This window comes from Lichenostomus cassidix, chromosome 14 (genome assembly GCF_008360975.1).
Source record: "Lichenostomus cassidix isolate B80296 chromosome 14, HeHo_3.0, whole genome shotgun sequence".
Lineage (NCBI taxonomy): Eukaryota > Metazoa > Chordata > Aves > Passeriformes > Meliphagidae > Lichenostomus > Lichenostomus cassidix.
In genome coordinates, this window is record NC_139495.1 from 15,190,463 (window position 1) to 15,205,396 (window position 14,934).

At 51.4% G+C, this 14,934-nt stretch overlaps 1 protein-coding gene across 6 annotated transcripts in view; it reads left to right on the top strand.

Annotated features, from left to right (window-relative positions):
- Window positions 1–14,934, top strand: part of LOC146430983 (ankyrin repeat and fibronectin type-III domain-containing protein 1-like) — a 244,394-nt gene that overhangs the window by 6,705 nt on the left and 222,755 nt on the right. Inside the window, exon 1 of one of the 6 annotated variants that reach the window (XM_085075232.1) lies at window positions 4,755–4,773. The exons of the other annotated variants lie outside the window; for them this stretch is intronic. The gene's annotated coding sequence lies outside the window, so the exon portion shown is untranslated. Of the gene's footprint in view, window positions 1–4,754; window positions 4,774–14,934 lie in introns of those variants that run through there. 6 annotated transcript variants of the gene reach the window in all.

Genomic DNA, 14,934 nt, shown 5'->3' on the forward strand with positions numbered 1-14,934 from the left:
ATATTCTTAATCCAGATTGTTATGCAGGGAACAGCCTCTGGATATGCGGGTTGTTGGCTTGGGTTTCCTCCTATGCAAATGAGTTTATAGGAATGTACTAAGCTCCTTTACAAAACAGCTTGAGCTCTAATGAAAGACATCACTGTGTAAGAGAAAAATATTGTTAGCACATTACTACCATCGTTAACGAGGTCAGATCATTGCCTTGGAACAAAATTAGTTTGTTTTGCTCTAATCAGTTTTAGTAGCTAGAGTGCTCAATAATTACTCATGTCCTTGTGAAAGGGATGGGACAGCATGACTGGAGCTGCTGGCAGACTGCTCTGACTCTGAAATGAATTGTGCAGATGATTTTTGGGAGGGCATCTTTGCAGCTGCACAGTGCCCCTGGAGTGATGCTGGCAGAGCCCAGCTTCAGCCAGGGAACGGTCATGGTCCATAGCATGGCTCCTCTGGAAAGAGTGTCCAGAGGGGGATTCAGAGAGGCATTAGCAGCAGGAACATCTTTGGACTCTGCTGTTGTCTTCATGTTTATGATCCTATTTGACTTGCATCATGTAAATGTCTCTCTGAACTATTCCTTTCTCTGGTCTATTGCAAATTTTCAAAACCCCAGGAGCTCTCAAATACAGCTGCTCTCTAAACCACAAGATGCATTCCTCGGTACTTGCACCTCTAGAATCTTCTCTCTATTTTTTGTTTTGTTTTTCCTGATGTCAGGTATATTCCTGAAAAGGCAGCCTGTGGCCACCAGGATGGATGGACAGGGTGCTAAGAGCCACTGCTGTGGTAGTGCCCTGGTTCAGGAGGAAGGATTGTCAGCAAGCCATGCTTTCCCTTACAGGTGTGATGGTTGTGCATGAGCCTTTTGCATGTCTAGCCACTGCCCAGCACCTGCCTCGTAGCTCCATGGGAGTGCAGTGCAGGGAGAGCAGAGCTGCAGCACCATGGAGTTGGAGCAGGGAATGGCTCTTGCCGATACCATGGCCTCCTTTTTGTTGTGCTCTCCCTTGTCCTTGATGGGTCCTTGCAGGAACTGGGTTAGACTGACAGTGCCACAGCTCAGCAACTTCTGTTTAAGTGGTTCTTTTCCTGCAAAAGGAAGAATTCATGCTGGAGCCCCCAGCTTTCCCTCCCCTTAATCCACTTGCTGACTTCAGCTAAAATGGTGTTAATCCTTGTTATACTTTCCATTTCCTTCCTCGTATTTCCTTCTGGCTCAGCTCAGATGTGTTTTCTGCCCTGAAGCTGAGGGAGCTGCTGCTGCGCAGTGACTCTCTTGAAGGGGTGCCAGGAGTGTTGGAGCTGGGGCAGTCTGAGGGCTGTGTTTCTGTACCTTAGGGTTTGCCTGGCCACGATCAGTGAAGTCACCCATCAGGAGTACACAGGGGCCTTGCTGGATCTACTGCCTCATCAGTGACCACCCCAACCCACGGGCACTGCAGCCAAGACTGCTCAAGGCCTTCACATCCCTGACCAGTTCTTCCTCATTTGTAAGTGAGGCCCAGCAGAGTGTCTCTTCCCTCCTGTGTTAGGGAGCTGTCACCAGTGCTCCCCAGAAACCACCTGACTTGCTTGAGTCCCACTGTGGTGTTCCCCAGCACATATTTGGGTTGTTGAACTCTCCTGTGAGGACCACGATCGGCAAACATGAGACCTCTACCATTTGCCAGAATGTCTCAACTATGCCCTGAGCAGGTGGTCTGTTGGCATCCACCAGAATGTCACCTGTGTCTGCTTTGAGCTGTCTGCCTTGAGCTGTTTGCCTTGAGCTCACCAGGCTCATCAGCTCTCTTAATGCACAGCCCAGTGGGCTCCAAGCATCTCCTCCTTGCTGTCCCACAGAGCCCATGTCCATCCATGGCAGCACGTGGTCACTCAGCTGGCCCACCATGTCCTGTGGTCCTGGGGAGGCTGTGGCCTCAGCTGTGCTCCAACCCTGCCTCCAGGCACCATCCTGGGCATGTGGGCTTGAGCCGAGCACCGGCTGCACCATGGACCTCTCCCTTAATCTGTTTTGAATTTCCCACATTTTAATTCCATTGAATGCCCTTAATTTCCTGTGCCACAGAACAAGGAGAGCTCTGTCCAGAAAAGCTCTGTTAGAGACGTGTATTTTGGCAATTCTAAAAACACACCTCGCTCGCCCAGGCTTGTGTGAGGTAGCCATGGCAACATGGCTCCAGGAGCAGGGTTAAAAACAATTGCACCAATTAGGGGGAAATAGAGCTGTCCCAAGTTATAAAACCTAAAAATTTAGAAAATGAAGTAAAAAACACCATGTGTGATGCCATGGTCTGCATTGGGCTGATTGAAACTGTGCCCCTTCTACTCTTAAGGAGTGTCCCAAGTGCTGAGAGCTGGGGATGTTCAGTCTGGAAAACCGAAGGCTTCAGGGAGACCTTAGAGCCCCTTCCAGTGCCTAAAAGGGCTTCAGGAGAGCTGGAGAAGGACTTGGGACAAGGGATGGAGTGACAGGACAAGGGAGAATGGCTTCCCACTGCCAGAGGGCAGGGTTAGATGGAATATTTGGATGAAATTCTTGGTCCCTGTGAAGGTGGTGAGGCCCTGGCACAGGCGGCCCAGAGAAGCTGTGGCTGCCCCTGGATCCCTGGAAGTGTTCCAGGCCAGGTTGGATGGGGCTTGGAGCAACCTGGGATAGTGGAAGGTGTCCCTGCCTGTGGTAGGGAGTGGAATGAGATCACCCTGAATATCCCTTCCCACCATTTCATAGCTCTGTGAAAGAGAGCAGCCTGGCTGGAGCTTGGGGAGTGTTTTGAGGTCTGAGGAACAGTTTTGGCCTGCACTGCTGGCTTATGTGAGGGGCAGGTGGATGTTAAAATTCGTATGCTGAGCCGAAGGCCCTCAAAATCAAAGGAGATGCTTTAATTGATACATTAGCTCAGGGCTGGGAACACAGGCCTGGTAAAAGCAACCAGATGAGTCTGAAAGCAAAGTGCTATTGTTTTTAAACCATATTTGCTTTAATTGTACTTACTGGGCCCTGGCCACAGCCAGAGGAAAGCCTCAGGAATGTCACCAGCTTGCTGGGATGGTGCTGGGGAGTGTCACTGTCTCGTGGAGCAGACTGGGCAAGCTGGTCCTTCAAAAAACCTTTAAATAAAATGTTTTCAAGCACCTTTTTTTTTTTCTCTGAGCTCTGGCTCAGAGAAAAATAGAATGAAAGGATTCAGAACATCACTTTCTAAAATATTTCCAGGTTTTCGTGAATGTTGCAGGTGTTTTCCTTCCCTGGCTGACTGTGTTTTGCCACCTTGGTGTGCTGATGCCATCCCATGTTTTCTGGGAGCTGGACAAAGGGATTTGGGTGCAAATGTTCCTCTGCCTCATCTTCAGAGAAGTTTCTGAGTACCAGGCGGAGAGTGGTGATGCTACTGCTGCCTGTCCTTGGGCTCAAGCTTGGGCTGGTGAGGGATCCTGCTCTGCCTGTTCTCCCCAGGAGTGCTCAGCTCTGCTCTTGATCAGCCCCGCTGACCGCAAAGATCTGTGTGGAAGCACTGGAGAGGAGGACCCCAGGGAGGGGTTTTGCTCACTGACTGGTTTGGGTGGTCCTGGAGCACACAGGCGAGCTGGAGGTTAAAGCCCAGGCTCACGGGGTGGATGCGAGGCAGAGGTCCATGCAGAGGAAGGAAGCGGGGGCGTGCAGCTGCGTGGGGAGGATGCTGCGCCTGCTGGAAAGCAGCAGCAGGGTCTCCTGAGACAATTTAGGTGAAGGAAGCTGCGATGAAGTCACTGCTTTACTTGAGTTGGTGGTGTCAGGAGGTGTCATTAGCGATGCTGGAGGGGGGGATGAGGAGTTCTGGTTGAAGGTGGTAAGAAGCAAACAGGCACATGTGGTGTGTGCAGGGCACGGTCCTCGGGCTGGCAGCTGCTGTGCCATGCCTGGGCTGTGCCACACATGGGGAGGTCAGTGTTTCATAGAACCACAGGCTGGCTTGGATTGGAATGGACCTTAAAGGTCATCTCATTCCAGCCCCTTCCGTGGGCAGGTTCAACACAGCTGTCACAGAGAAGGATCTCTGGTCTCCAGGATCTGGTCCTTGCCCTCCCTCCACTGGGTGTGAGTGAAACCTCAGCTGTGTCCTGTGAATGCAGGCTGTGCTGGGCTGGGTCTCACGTGGGTGCAGGAGGGCTGGTGTTAGTCCCCCTGGAAGGCAGGTGTGGGTGTCCCCATGGCTCCTGGGGGCTTCAGGGGTGGCATTGTCCCAGATGCAAGAAGTGCAGCTCCTGTGACCCTGCAGGAATTCCTTCCACTTGAAGAGAAGTTTTGGGCAGGACAGGAATTGGAGTCTTTAAGATGATTTAGGCAAATTAAAAAAAAATTAGGGTGAATGTCTTTTAACTCACTTTGAATTACGGTTTGCATCAATTTGGGTTAGTGGAGCTGGAGGCCACCCTGTAGTGTGGATTTTTTTTGCATAGGTTAAACCAGAAGTGTGCATGGAGCTGGGCCAGGCTGGGTAAGAGGCAGAGTTGGCAGGGGAAGGCTCGAACAGGGCTGGTGGCAAAACTGATGGTGCACGAAGGTTCTGGGAACCTTCCCAGGCTCCACTCAGGTGCTGGCTCCTGGCCAGGGCTGGTTTGGTGGGTGAGGATTCACGGTGAAGCTCCGGGGTGGGATTTACCGTGTGTTCAGGGAGCAGCGAGCTTGGAATGGCAGTGGGAGGGCTGTGTGTGGAACAGCCAAGGGTTTGCGCTGCCTGCGACCAGAGCTGGCCACTCCCGGAGCCGCGGGAGCACCAGCGGATGCAGGTTTGGCTCCAAGCCTTGTCGGGTACGAGGGAGGAGGACAGTGGGGGAGGGCACCGGGAGCTGCAGTGGGCACCCTGCTCCACAGACAGCTTGGAAGGGCTGTCCCAGGCTGGACCTTCCCACATCAGCTCCTGTCGAGCTGTCGCATCTTGCAATGTGTGCCTCAGCTCCAGTGGGGTTCAGCGCTGGTTTTCCTGTGTTACTTTGCGTGGTCTGTGCATGTTCTTTGGTGTCAGCCTGGCCCTTCAGCTCTCTGCAACCCTTTCTCCAGCAGCTTTGGTGTTTATTGAGTGTCCTTGTGCCTTTCCTTTCCCCATAGCAGAAATGCTGAGGAAGTAAAATCCTAGGCTTTCTTCTTTCAGTATCTTGGTGGCTGTGGTCCCTTGTGAAATGCCTCTGCTCTTCCAGCTGAGTCTGCACGAGGGGCTGAAGAGGGATGATGTGTGTAGGGAGAGGGTGAGAGGTGGCATAAAGAGCTCTGTTCCCTCCCTGTGAGGTGCAGTGTCAAGAGGATCTCTTATAATGTGTGCTGCCCTATTCCTGCAAAATTACAATTAGTTCTAATTAAGTGGAGGTTAACCTCCACTGTGCATCGTGCAAATTAATGGAATGTGCCATTACCTTATCTTGCAGCACTAGAGGTTCTTGAAAATTACTTGGAAAGAAGTACATCCTTGTGTGTGGTTTGCATTTCTAATTTATGTTAATAGTTCAAGCTTGAATTAATTAATTTTAAATGACAGACCTTTGATCTTTTTTTTAACACTCTTGCTTTTGCAGCTTAATATAGCTTTCCAGCTCTTCTCCTCTCCCATTGTAGTGAAATGAATTGAATAAACATACATAATATGATAAAAATGTGCAAATACCCCCTGAGCCACAAGGGTGGTGAAGCTGGTCTGGTCTCCGTGTGGGGGTGTGTGCTGAGGGGGCTCTGCCACTACCACTCCAAGGGGGAGATGCAGCAGGATCCACAGGTTTAGGGCAAGATATTGTGGTGTTTCATCTTGGAGGGAGTTCTGAGGACAGAACTCGTCTTGTGGCTTTGGGCTTGGTTTTGGAGGTGATAATTTGTGTTTGTGGTTGTGTGTTTGAACAGAGCTTCATTTTTCCTGGGCAGTCTTTTCTTGTGTAATGCTCCCTGCTGCAACACCCAGGGGAGCACAGGCAGGGCATGCACAACCCCAGGATCAGAGGTGCCTCAGCAGTGCCCACTGAGGGGGATGGTCTGCAGGGGAATGTTCACTGCCCTGGGCCTCTGGCCAGGCTGGTGCAAGCCAGGTACCACTGGCCTTCTTGCCCCTTGGGCACACCTGTCTCATTCAGCTGCACCATTCAACCAGCATCCCAGGGCCTTTCCTGCTGAGCACATTACAGTCTTGGAGCATTCTGTGGGGCTGTTGTGACCCAAGTGCAGGACCAGGCACTGAGCCTTGCTGAATCTTCATACAGGGGGATTGGCCCATGGATGCAGCCTGTCCAGATCCCTCTGCAGAGCCTTCCTGCCCTCCAGCAGATCAATACCCTGACCAACTTGGTGTCACCTGTGATCTGAGGGTGCCCTCGATCCCCTTGGCTAGCTCGTCAGTAAAGATTTGGAACAGAGCTGGCCCCAACACTGAGCCCTGGGGAACACCACCAGTAACTGGCTGCCGACTGGATGCAGCTTCATTCCCCGCCCCTCTCTGGGCCATCCAGCCCATTTTTCACCCAGCAAACAGTGCTCCTGTCCAAGCCATGAGCAGCCACTTTCCCCAGGAGAATGCTGTGGGTAACAAAGGCTTTGCTGAAGTCTAGGTAGACTCATCCACATCCTTTTCCCCCTATCATCTGCAGGGATCACCCTGTCCCAGAAGGAAGTCAGGTTGGCCAAGCAGGCACTGCCATTCATGAGCCTGTGCTGGCTGGGCCTGATCCCCTAGTTGTCCTGAATGTGCCATGTGGTGGCCCCAGGATCATCTGCTCCATAACCCTCCCTCCACCGAGATCAGACCAGCAGTCCTGCAGTTTCCGAGATTCTCCTTCCAACCCTTCTTGTGGATGGGCACCACATTGGCATCTCCAGGTAGCTGTGTGAGCCAGGACTGCTGGTAAATGATGGAAAGTGGCTCAGTGAGCTCTTTCACCACCTCCCTCAGCACCCTTGGGTGGATCCTGTCCAGCCTCAGGAACTTATGAGTGTCTGAGTGCTGCAGCATCTTGCTGTTTCCCCTTTTTGGGTTTTATGGTGTTTTCATTCCCAGCTCAGGGGGCTCAGTATCCAGAGAACAACTGGATTTCTTATTTGAGCCATTCCTGCAATGTTTTAAAATTAAAATAGCAGACATAATCTTGGAAGTTTCCCAGTCCCTGCCAGAACATTGACCTTGCGAGGCTGACTTCAGCTGAAGCAAATCTTCTGAGAATGGGGAGAAAACAGCTAGGCTTCCTTTCCCTGTGTATTCCCAAGATGTGGGGACCCACGGGTGTCTCTGAATCCAGATCCAAGCCTGCCCTTCTGGATTGATGTTGACCGGCCTTGCTCCCAGCAGTGCCCTGCTCTGGTGGAAAGCTTTGGTTGTGCTGTTCCCAGCTGTGCAGGGACTGGCAGGGGCTTCACCGTGGTCACCATCCAGCGTTCTGGTTTTCTGCTTGTATCTGGCAACTGCATTACCTGGGGTTGAGGGGTTTCTGTCTGGGAAGTGCAAATTTGCTGGGGGGAAGGGCAAGCCTTAAGGGCGAGCTTGCAATTTTCTCAATCTACATGAGAGGGATTTGGAGGAGGCAGCAACAGGGTTGGCAGCAGTGCCTAGCAGTGCTCTTGCTCTTTATTTTTGTCATCAGTTGCTGTCTCTGAAATGCCAGTGATGGCTGCTGCCCGTGTGTCAGAGGAAATCTTGCAGGAGGGGGAAAGAGATGCTGAAAAGAGCTGCCATAGCAGTTGCTTCTTCAACAAAGTGCTCTAGAGGGACTGGGCATATTATCCAATCCTGCATCATCGAGTCCTGGCCCTGCACAGACACCCCAACAATTCCACACTGTGCCTCAGAGCGTTGTCCAAATGCTCCTGGAGCTCTGGCAGCCTCAGGCTGTGCCCATTCCCTGGGGAGCCTGGTCAGTGCCCCAGCACCCTCTGGGGGAAGAACCATTTCCTGAGATCAAACCTAACCCTCCCCAGAGACAGCTCCAGCCATTCCCTGGGTCCTGTCCCTGTCACAGAGAGCAGAGATTGAAGCTGCCTCTTGGGAGGAAGCTGCAGACCCTAATGAAGTCTGCCCTCAGTCCTCCAGGCTGAAGAAGGCAAGTGCCCTCAGCTGCTCCCTGTATGGCCCTCCAGACCCTTCACCATCCTCATGTCCCTCCTTTGGATGGTTTCTGTTTAGGTTCTTCTGATATTGTGGCACCTAAATTGCCCCGAGGACTCGAGGTGAGGCTGGATCAGCAGAGTCCTGGTGCTGGTGTGATGCTGTTAGGCAGTTTTGGGAGCTCAGAATGTCCAGGAAAACAGAGAAGCAGTTCAGAACTGGAACGGTGATGTTCTGGAGTGACATGTCCCAGTGTGGCTATGACAGTTCCTGGCCACAGCTCAACTGGCCCTGGCCTTGCCCAGCTGTTTTGGGGCTGAGGTGGGGGAGGGAGAGATGGCTGGATCAAGGACTCTGCTCTGCTGGAGCCAGAGGGGCTTTTCTTCAGCCTTGCAGGGTGGGGGAAGCTGCCTGACCTTTAGTGCAGATTTGTTTCTGCATTACTTGCCCTTTTAACACATGATTGAAAACAGGCTGTAGGGGAGAGGGAGCCAGAGCTCAGAAACTGGGCTACTAGGATTGGTCAGGAGCATCTCTGGGAGAAACAGAGCAGAAAAAAGACCATGTAGAGAGAATAGATTTTGCTGTTGGTGATGGATTGCCCGCCTGTGTGGAGATACAGACCTGGCTTTACAAACTGAACATGAGGGTCACAACCCATTGTGTCATTGTTCAGTGCAAAGAGCTCAGGAACGTGCTGTGCTCTGGCATTTGGGGAGGTTGTGGAGGAGGCTACAGAGGTGTTTGCTGCAAACCTCACCTCCTGAAAGTGCTGGCACTCACCTCCAGCCATGGCTGTGCCCGTGCTGGCTCAGTCCTCTGGGGTGGCTTCTGCTGGGCTACAGGAACAGTGGGCACTGACATGGACAAACGGGGTGTGTGACCTGAACATCTGCCCCTGGGGTTGGCAAGGGGACAGTGACCAAGTGGGCACAGGAGCTTGCCATGGCACCGTCAGTCTGGGTCCCCAGGTGCCCGTGGATGCTCATTGTTTCCCTGTGGCAACAGTGCCTCGCTGATGTTTGTGCTGAAGTCTTATGAAATCTTTATATCTTAAGTGTATGTGACCTGTTCATTTATCTTTGGGTACTGGGCAAACATGGAGGGATATTGGATAAAACACTGCAAATATTTGCAGTTCCCTGGGAAGAGAGCTAGGTGAAACTTGAGGTTTTGTGTTATGTGTGGTCCTTTATTGCTCTGCTTTTCAGGTTTAGAGCTTGAAGTGCTTGGCAGTGGGGCAAGGCTGGTCATCCACAGCCAGGGAATTGCAGGGCCCTGTGACCTCTGCCAGTCCTGTGCTCCACCCCTGTGACTGCCTTGCACTGTGCAGGACACCAGGATCTGCCTGGGATGGAGGTGGGCACAGGTGATGGGCTCTAAACCCTTTGTCCAGGGGCTGATAGTGCAGCCCTGCGTGGAGTGCAGTGAAATCCCAGTGGCCTGGCCAGGTGCTTTGGGACCTGGTGCAGAGGTTTCTGTCCTTCAAGACCATCCCTTGGGCCTATTTGGAGAGTACACAGAAATGGTGACTAGAAATACTGAGGATGCTCTCCATGTAGAGGGTAGTGTGGTGAGGTACAGGAGAGACCCTTTCCCAAGGGCAGGGACGGTATTTGGAAGTCATGTTTTCTTCTCTGTTATGGAGAGCATTGGAGAAAGTCACATACATGACAGTGTTGGCTGGAGGGGAAGGTGAGGTGTTGGCACACCATCCATGCAAAGGTGCTGCTTCCAACCTCCTTGGAGCACTTCAAACTGGAACCCAAGGATTCAAAGTTAGGTTTCAGCCACTGTTCACTGACCAACACGTCAGCTCTGGGAACTCTCTAGTCTTTCTATTCCACCTTTTGGAAACTTGGAAGACATGTTTCCATGTCTACCCCAAGCAGGTGGGGTGAGATGGGAAGTTCCTAAGCTGTGACGGTTCTGAGGGATGGTGGTTTGGGGTGCAGTCATGTGTTGCATCATTTATAAGCCCCAGACACTTAAAAGCAGGAAAGTGGACAGTTTAAGGACATTGTTAATTTTACCTCCACCCACACTGGAAATGTGAGGAGAATCCTTCAAACCCTGGGCAGGGAACACTACTTAAAGGATCACAGACTCTTCTTTTTGTTGGGACATTAAAATTCAAACATAACTAGAAACCGTCCTGCAGAAGCGACGATTGCAGCAGGTCTGATACTGGGATAAGGGCTTAAGTGTGAGTAGCTTGGCTTGGCATAATCAGAGTGTTTGCCTGGGGCCAAGTCCAGTGGCAGCAGAGTTGAGGGGGGAGGTCTTGCCATAGACTTGAGTGGCTTTTGACTGGGAGTACTTGCCGTGTGTGTACACAGATGAGCTCAATATGTGCTAAACCAGGGGTCTGTGACCAGCTCCCACTTTTCCTCCCCTTCTCGTGTTTGAGCTCTCAGATGAGCCCCAAGCTGTCACTTGCTCCTCTTTCACTGGATTTGCTGTAATCTCTGAGCCAGAGCCCAAGGTTTTCCAGCTAAGCTATGCTTACAGAAATGTTCCCAAGAGATGTTTTCTGGAAGGACTTGGAAATTTAGTTGTAAACAGAGATATCAGAAACATGTGATTACATTATTTCTGTTTCCCAGATGACAACAATGTTTTCAAGTGACAGAGCCCTGCAGTCCTCCAGAGTAGGGAACTGGGAGTCACTCCTGCAGGGTGGCCTTGTGCATGCCTTTGGAGTGGTGGCTGTGGCCCTGTCTCATGAGGCTTTGCTGAGGGTATGTGTCTGGTACCACGTGGGTGTGCCCTGGCCAGAGCTTTTTCAGTGTATTTGGGAAGAAAACTAATCTTCTCTGTGCAGCTTCAAGGATCCTGTTCACCCTGTTTAGTTAGAGCAATCCCTTCCCACAGGGCTTGAGCTGGCGTTCTCAGCACTGCTTCCTCTGCAGTCGTGTGATGAACGTGTGATTCCAGCTTTGCTTAGAAAAATTCCAAACATCAGCATTAAGGAAATGTTTTAGAGTAAGGCTCAGGTAGAAATTTGTACTTGTGCTTCCTCACATGTTTTCAGATGAGTCCCTCAACAGGCACATGTTAAGGTAGGACTTTGGTCCTTAGAGCAAATGTCTGGACTATATTTCTACCCTCACCCACTCCTCACTGGGGCTGAAATCAATATGAGACTCTTGCTTTGGCTGTGGTTCTCATCTGGGTTTGAAAAGCAATATATGCTTTGAGTGGGCCCTTCACAAAACCACAAGGTCTCCCTAGCTCTCAGCAATCATCTGTTTGAAAAATGTTGAGGGTTTTTTTTTTCCCTTTCTTTGGATTTCTTCCAAGCCAGGCGCTTTGGGGTTTAGCAAATGTCGAGAAGCAAAGATATAGCTTACACTGGGATCACAGGGTGTTTAAGCAAAGCCTCTGGGTGAAGCTGCTGCCGCAGTGATACTCGGGCATGAGCTGAGGCAGCAGAGTTTCATTTGCTGTGCTGCTCTGCTGGTGGGATGGGTGACACCTGGGCTGCTCTCCTGGTGGGATGGGTGATGGCTCTTTGCCCGATCTGTGGCTTTGGTGTTGGTCACAGTAGCAGGAGTGTGACAGGGAGCTCTGCACTGAGGGATGCTGCACCCCCAGCATGGAAGAATTGAGAGTCTCTTATCCTGGTTCAGCCAGCAACCAGATGTACAGGAGATACACAACATGTTTATCACTCTTTCAAGTGCCACCAGCTGGCTTTTTCATGGAGTTTGGTGTGTGCTGATGGGTCCAAGTGCTGGCTGGGTGGTGGGATGCACCTGGAAAGGTGCTCTCTTGGGAGAGCAGCACCCTTGGCCTCACGTGCTTCTGCAGGATTCAGCTCTGCCATTTCTCAGTGCTGGTGCTCCAGCACTCAAAGATGTGGTGAAGATGTGGTGGTGGTGCTGGGTTGGTGGTTGTACTTGGTGATCTTAAAGGTTCTTTCCAACCTTAATGACTCTGGGACCTTAAGAAGGATCTTTCTGGTGCTGGAAAGGAGTTGTGTGATAGAAGGCAAAGGGTCAGCTGTGTGTCACCTTTGGAGTGTAAAGGATGGAGAAATCGGTGGTGGTAACACCTCAGGACTCGTTTAGGGATTCCATCAGCCATCTGGAAACAGGAGTGAAATGATATGTGCATTGATTAAATGAAAATGAAAACCTGGCCCAGGCTGACAAAATCATGAAGGCTCAGGGTCAGAGGAAGGTATAACTGTTGCTCACCTCATGTCCCAATACTAAAACTAGAAGGTGGCAGTGAAACTTGGGGGTAGTTCATGGAAAGGATGAAGGGAGGTGTTGCTTCCCCGAGCAAGTAACAAGTACCTGGACCTTGGTGCTGCAGTAGGCTGGGGAGGCAGATGGCTCATTTGAAAGGTGCTGGACAGATTCTTGGCCAGCAGGTCTATAGATGGATCCAGAAAGGACTCACCTGGGATATATCCACTGTCATACCTCATCCCAGAGTTGTGGATGCTGGAAATGGACCATCGAGTACCCAGGCTCCTGTGTTCTCCGGAAGCAGCCTCTTTGGAGATGAGGAGCAGACAAACTGGCAGTTACTGGTGGTCTGGGGGTGCTGAAACGTGCTGGGGACATTCCAAAGGTCAGGATAAATGTGTTTAGGGCAAGAACTTCCCTGGTCTGTCTTGAACTCTGCTCGACCATAAAGGTGGTCTGTGGCACTGCCAGGCTGAACTGGCTCTACACAGACCAGGGTCTGCCTCCTGTAAGGACTCCTGTTTCTAGGCTGCAGACTGGATGTCTGTGTTATTAAATGAATGTTCTGGGCTGCAGCAGGTTTCACTTGAGGTCTGCAAAGGTGTATTGGAGCCCAAACCCCCTTGACAGATCAACTTCTCTTCCCAAAGCCAAGTGTGTGCTGGTCCCCATCACGTAGGTCTTTACCCCTTGCCAAGACCAGGGTTGGCAGAGCATGCAAGTGCAGCAGTGGGAGAGCATCAGGGGAATAGGAGGAGATCTGGCCTGGGAGGAAGGATGCTGTTTACACTGGGTTTGTTGCAATCCAATGATTTGTCACTGGCTTTAATTGTAGAACAAAGCATATTTACTCAGCTTGTTTGGCCGGTGAACAAGTGCTGGATAAGAAACTGTCAGATGGGAATCAATTAGAGACTTCAGCTCTGAGTGAATGATCCTGTTTGACATCAGATGCCCTGTGAAACCCAGTAAGGACAATGCTGCTATTTATATGGTTCTTTTCTTGCTCTTTCCCTTCTTCCCTGTCATCATCTGTGCTCTAATATTAGAGCTCTGACTCTGTGTGTTGCTCCCAGAGCAAGCGCTGACACCAACCCTTTCACGTGGCTGCTCTGAAGAGATCTTTGTGTTTGCGAGGGGGAGGGAGCTGGCCGAGCCTTGCATCCCTCTTCCCTGCTCCCCGTGGCTGGGGCAGTGATTGCAGAGGGCTGACTTCAGCTGGGGAGAGCAGCACAGGTACAGTGTGTGCCCTGCAGCTGGCTGGGAGATGGGGCTTGAGTGGCAGCTGGAGCCCAGGTTGCCATGCAGCAGGCAAGGGGGTGATGTCTGTGGGCTGGCTGCTGTTTTGGCTCTGGCTTCTCTGCTTTGTGTGGCATTGTGGCCTTTTGCTCCTGTCCACTTGACTCCTTGGTACATTGAACATGACTTCCCTCACTTCTGCTGGGAGCTGTCCTGTCACAAGAGCAGATGAAGTCCCTTCCTGTTGATGATGGCCTGTGGCATGAGCAGTGGGAGTGAGTGCTGAAGAGCAGAGGGGGGGAGTGGTAGCTGTTGCAAACAAGCTCCTGCTGTCCTGGAGAACCTGTAAGACTCCTGTGTTAGGCGACAGTCACTGAGGCCTTGTCACCATGACATCTCCTTGCAACTCAGCCTGGACTGCCCAAGTGAGTGAGTCAGCAGGCAGTGACTCACTAAGGTCACCGGACGGATTTACCCTCCAGGCAGAGACATTCCTGGCTGCATTTATGACGTAACTTGCCTAAAAGTCTCATCACTCGATGGTGACTCGTTATACCCTTGCCCAGGGCCTCTGGGCAGGCTGCTGCTGTTGGGGAGCCCACGTTCAGCAGAGTCCCAGGAACTGCAGCTCCCAGAAAGAAAATCACTTGTGAATCCCTTCCCTGTCCTGGAGACGCATTGCAGCTGAAACTGTGAGCATCATGCAAAAACTTGAGGCTGTGGGAGGTTTGCAGTGGGCTTGTCTCTGCCCTGCCTTGGGTACCACTGACTGCGTCAAAGAGCATTTAGCTTGAACACACACAGTCCTGAGTGGGAACATTCTCGTCATGAGTAAAGGAAAAGCTTTTCAGTGAGGTAATTACTTTGCTCTTCTTACCTCAGGACTTAATTTTGAGGTTTGCTTGAGGCTGACAGCACTTGATCTTATCATATCTTCTTAATCTCCTTTTCCTCCCTTTAATGACGGTACAAATAAGATTTGCAACTTCTTTTAACTGCTGGCTCTCTAGAAATGCTTCAGTAGAGGACCAAAAGCCAGTAGGATCTTAGATCTGTGGGTTGGCCTGTAGCTGTGGTGTTGTCTCTTGTACATACCTTAGATTTGAAGGGGCTTTGGAGGGGTTTTGGTCTGCAAGCTGAAACCTCCTCTGGTAGCAAGGGTGTGTTATTAAGTTTGGCAGAACTGGGGAGGTGAAAGCCAGCCCTGCCCCCTCTGTGCCTGGTTTGCTGGGCTCTTCCTCCCCCTGAGCCCCAGTGAGGTGTCTGTTCCTGGCACACTGTCAGGCAGCGTGTTGGGATCAGCCTTGGAGCCAAGCATGGGCACTGGTGCAGCTTGGATTTGCAGCACATGGAGTTGGACTTGAAAGAGGAGCAGGTGAGTGTGCTCCAGGAGAGATCCTGGCAGGTTGAAATGAGCTGTGGTGGCAGACAAAGAACAG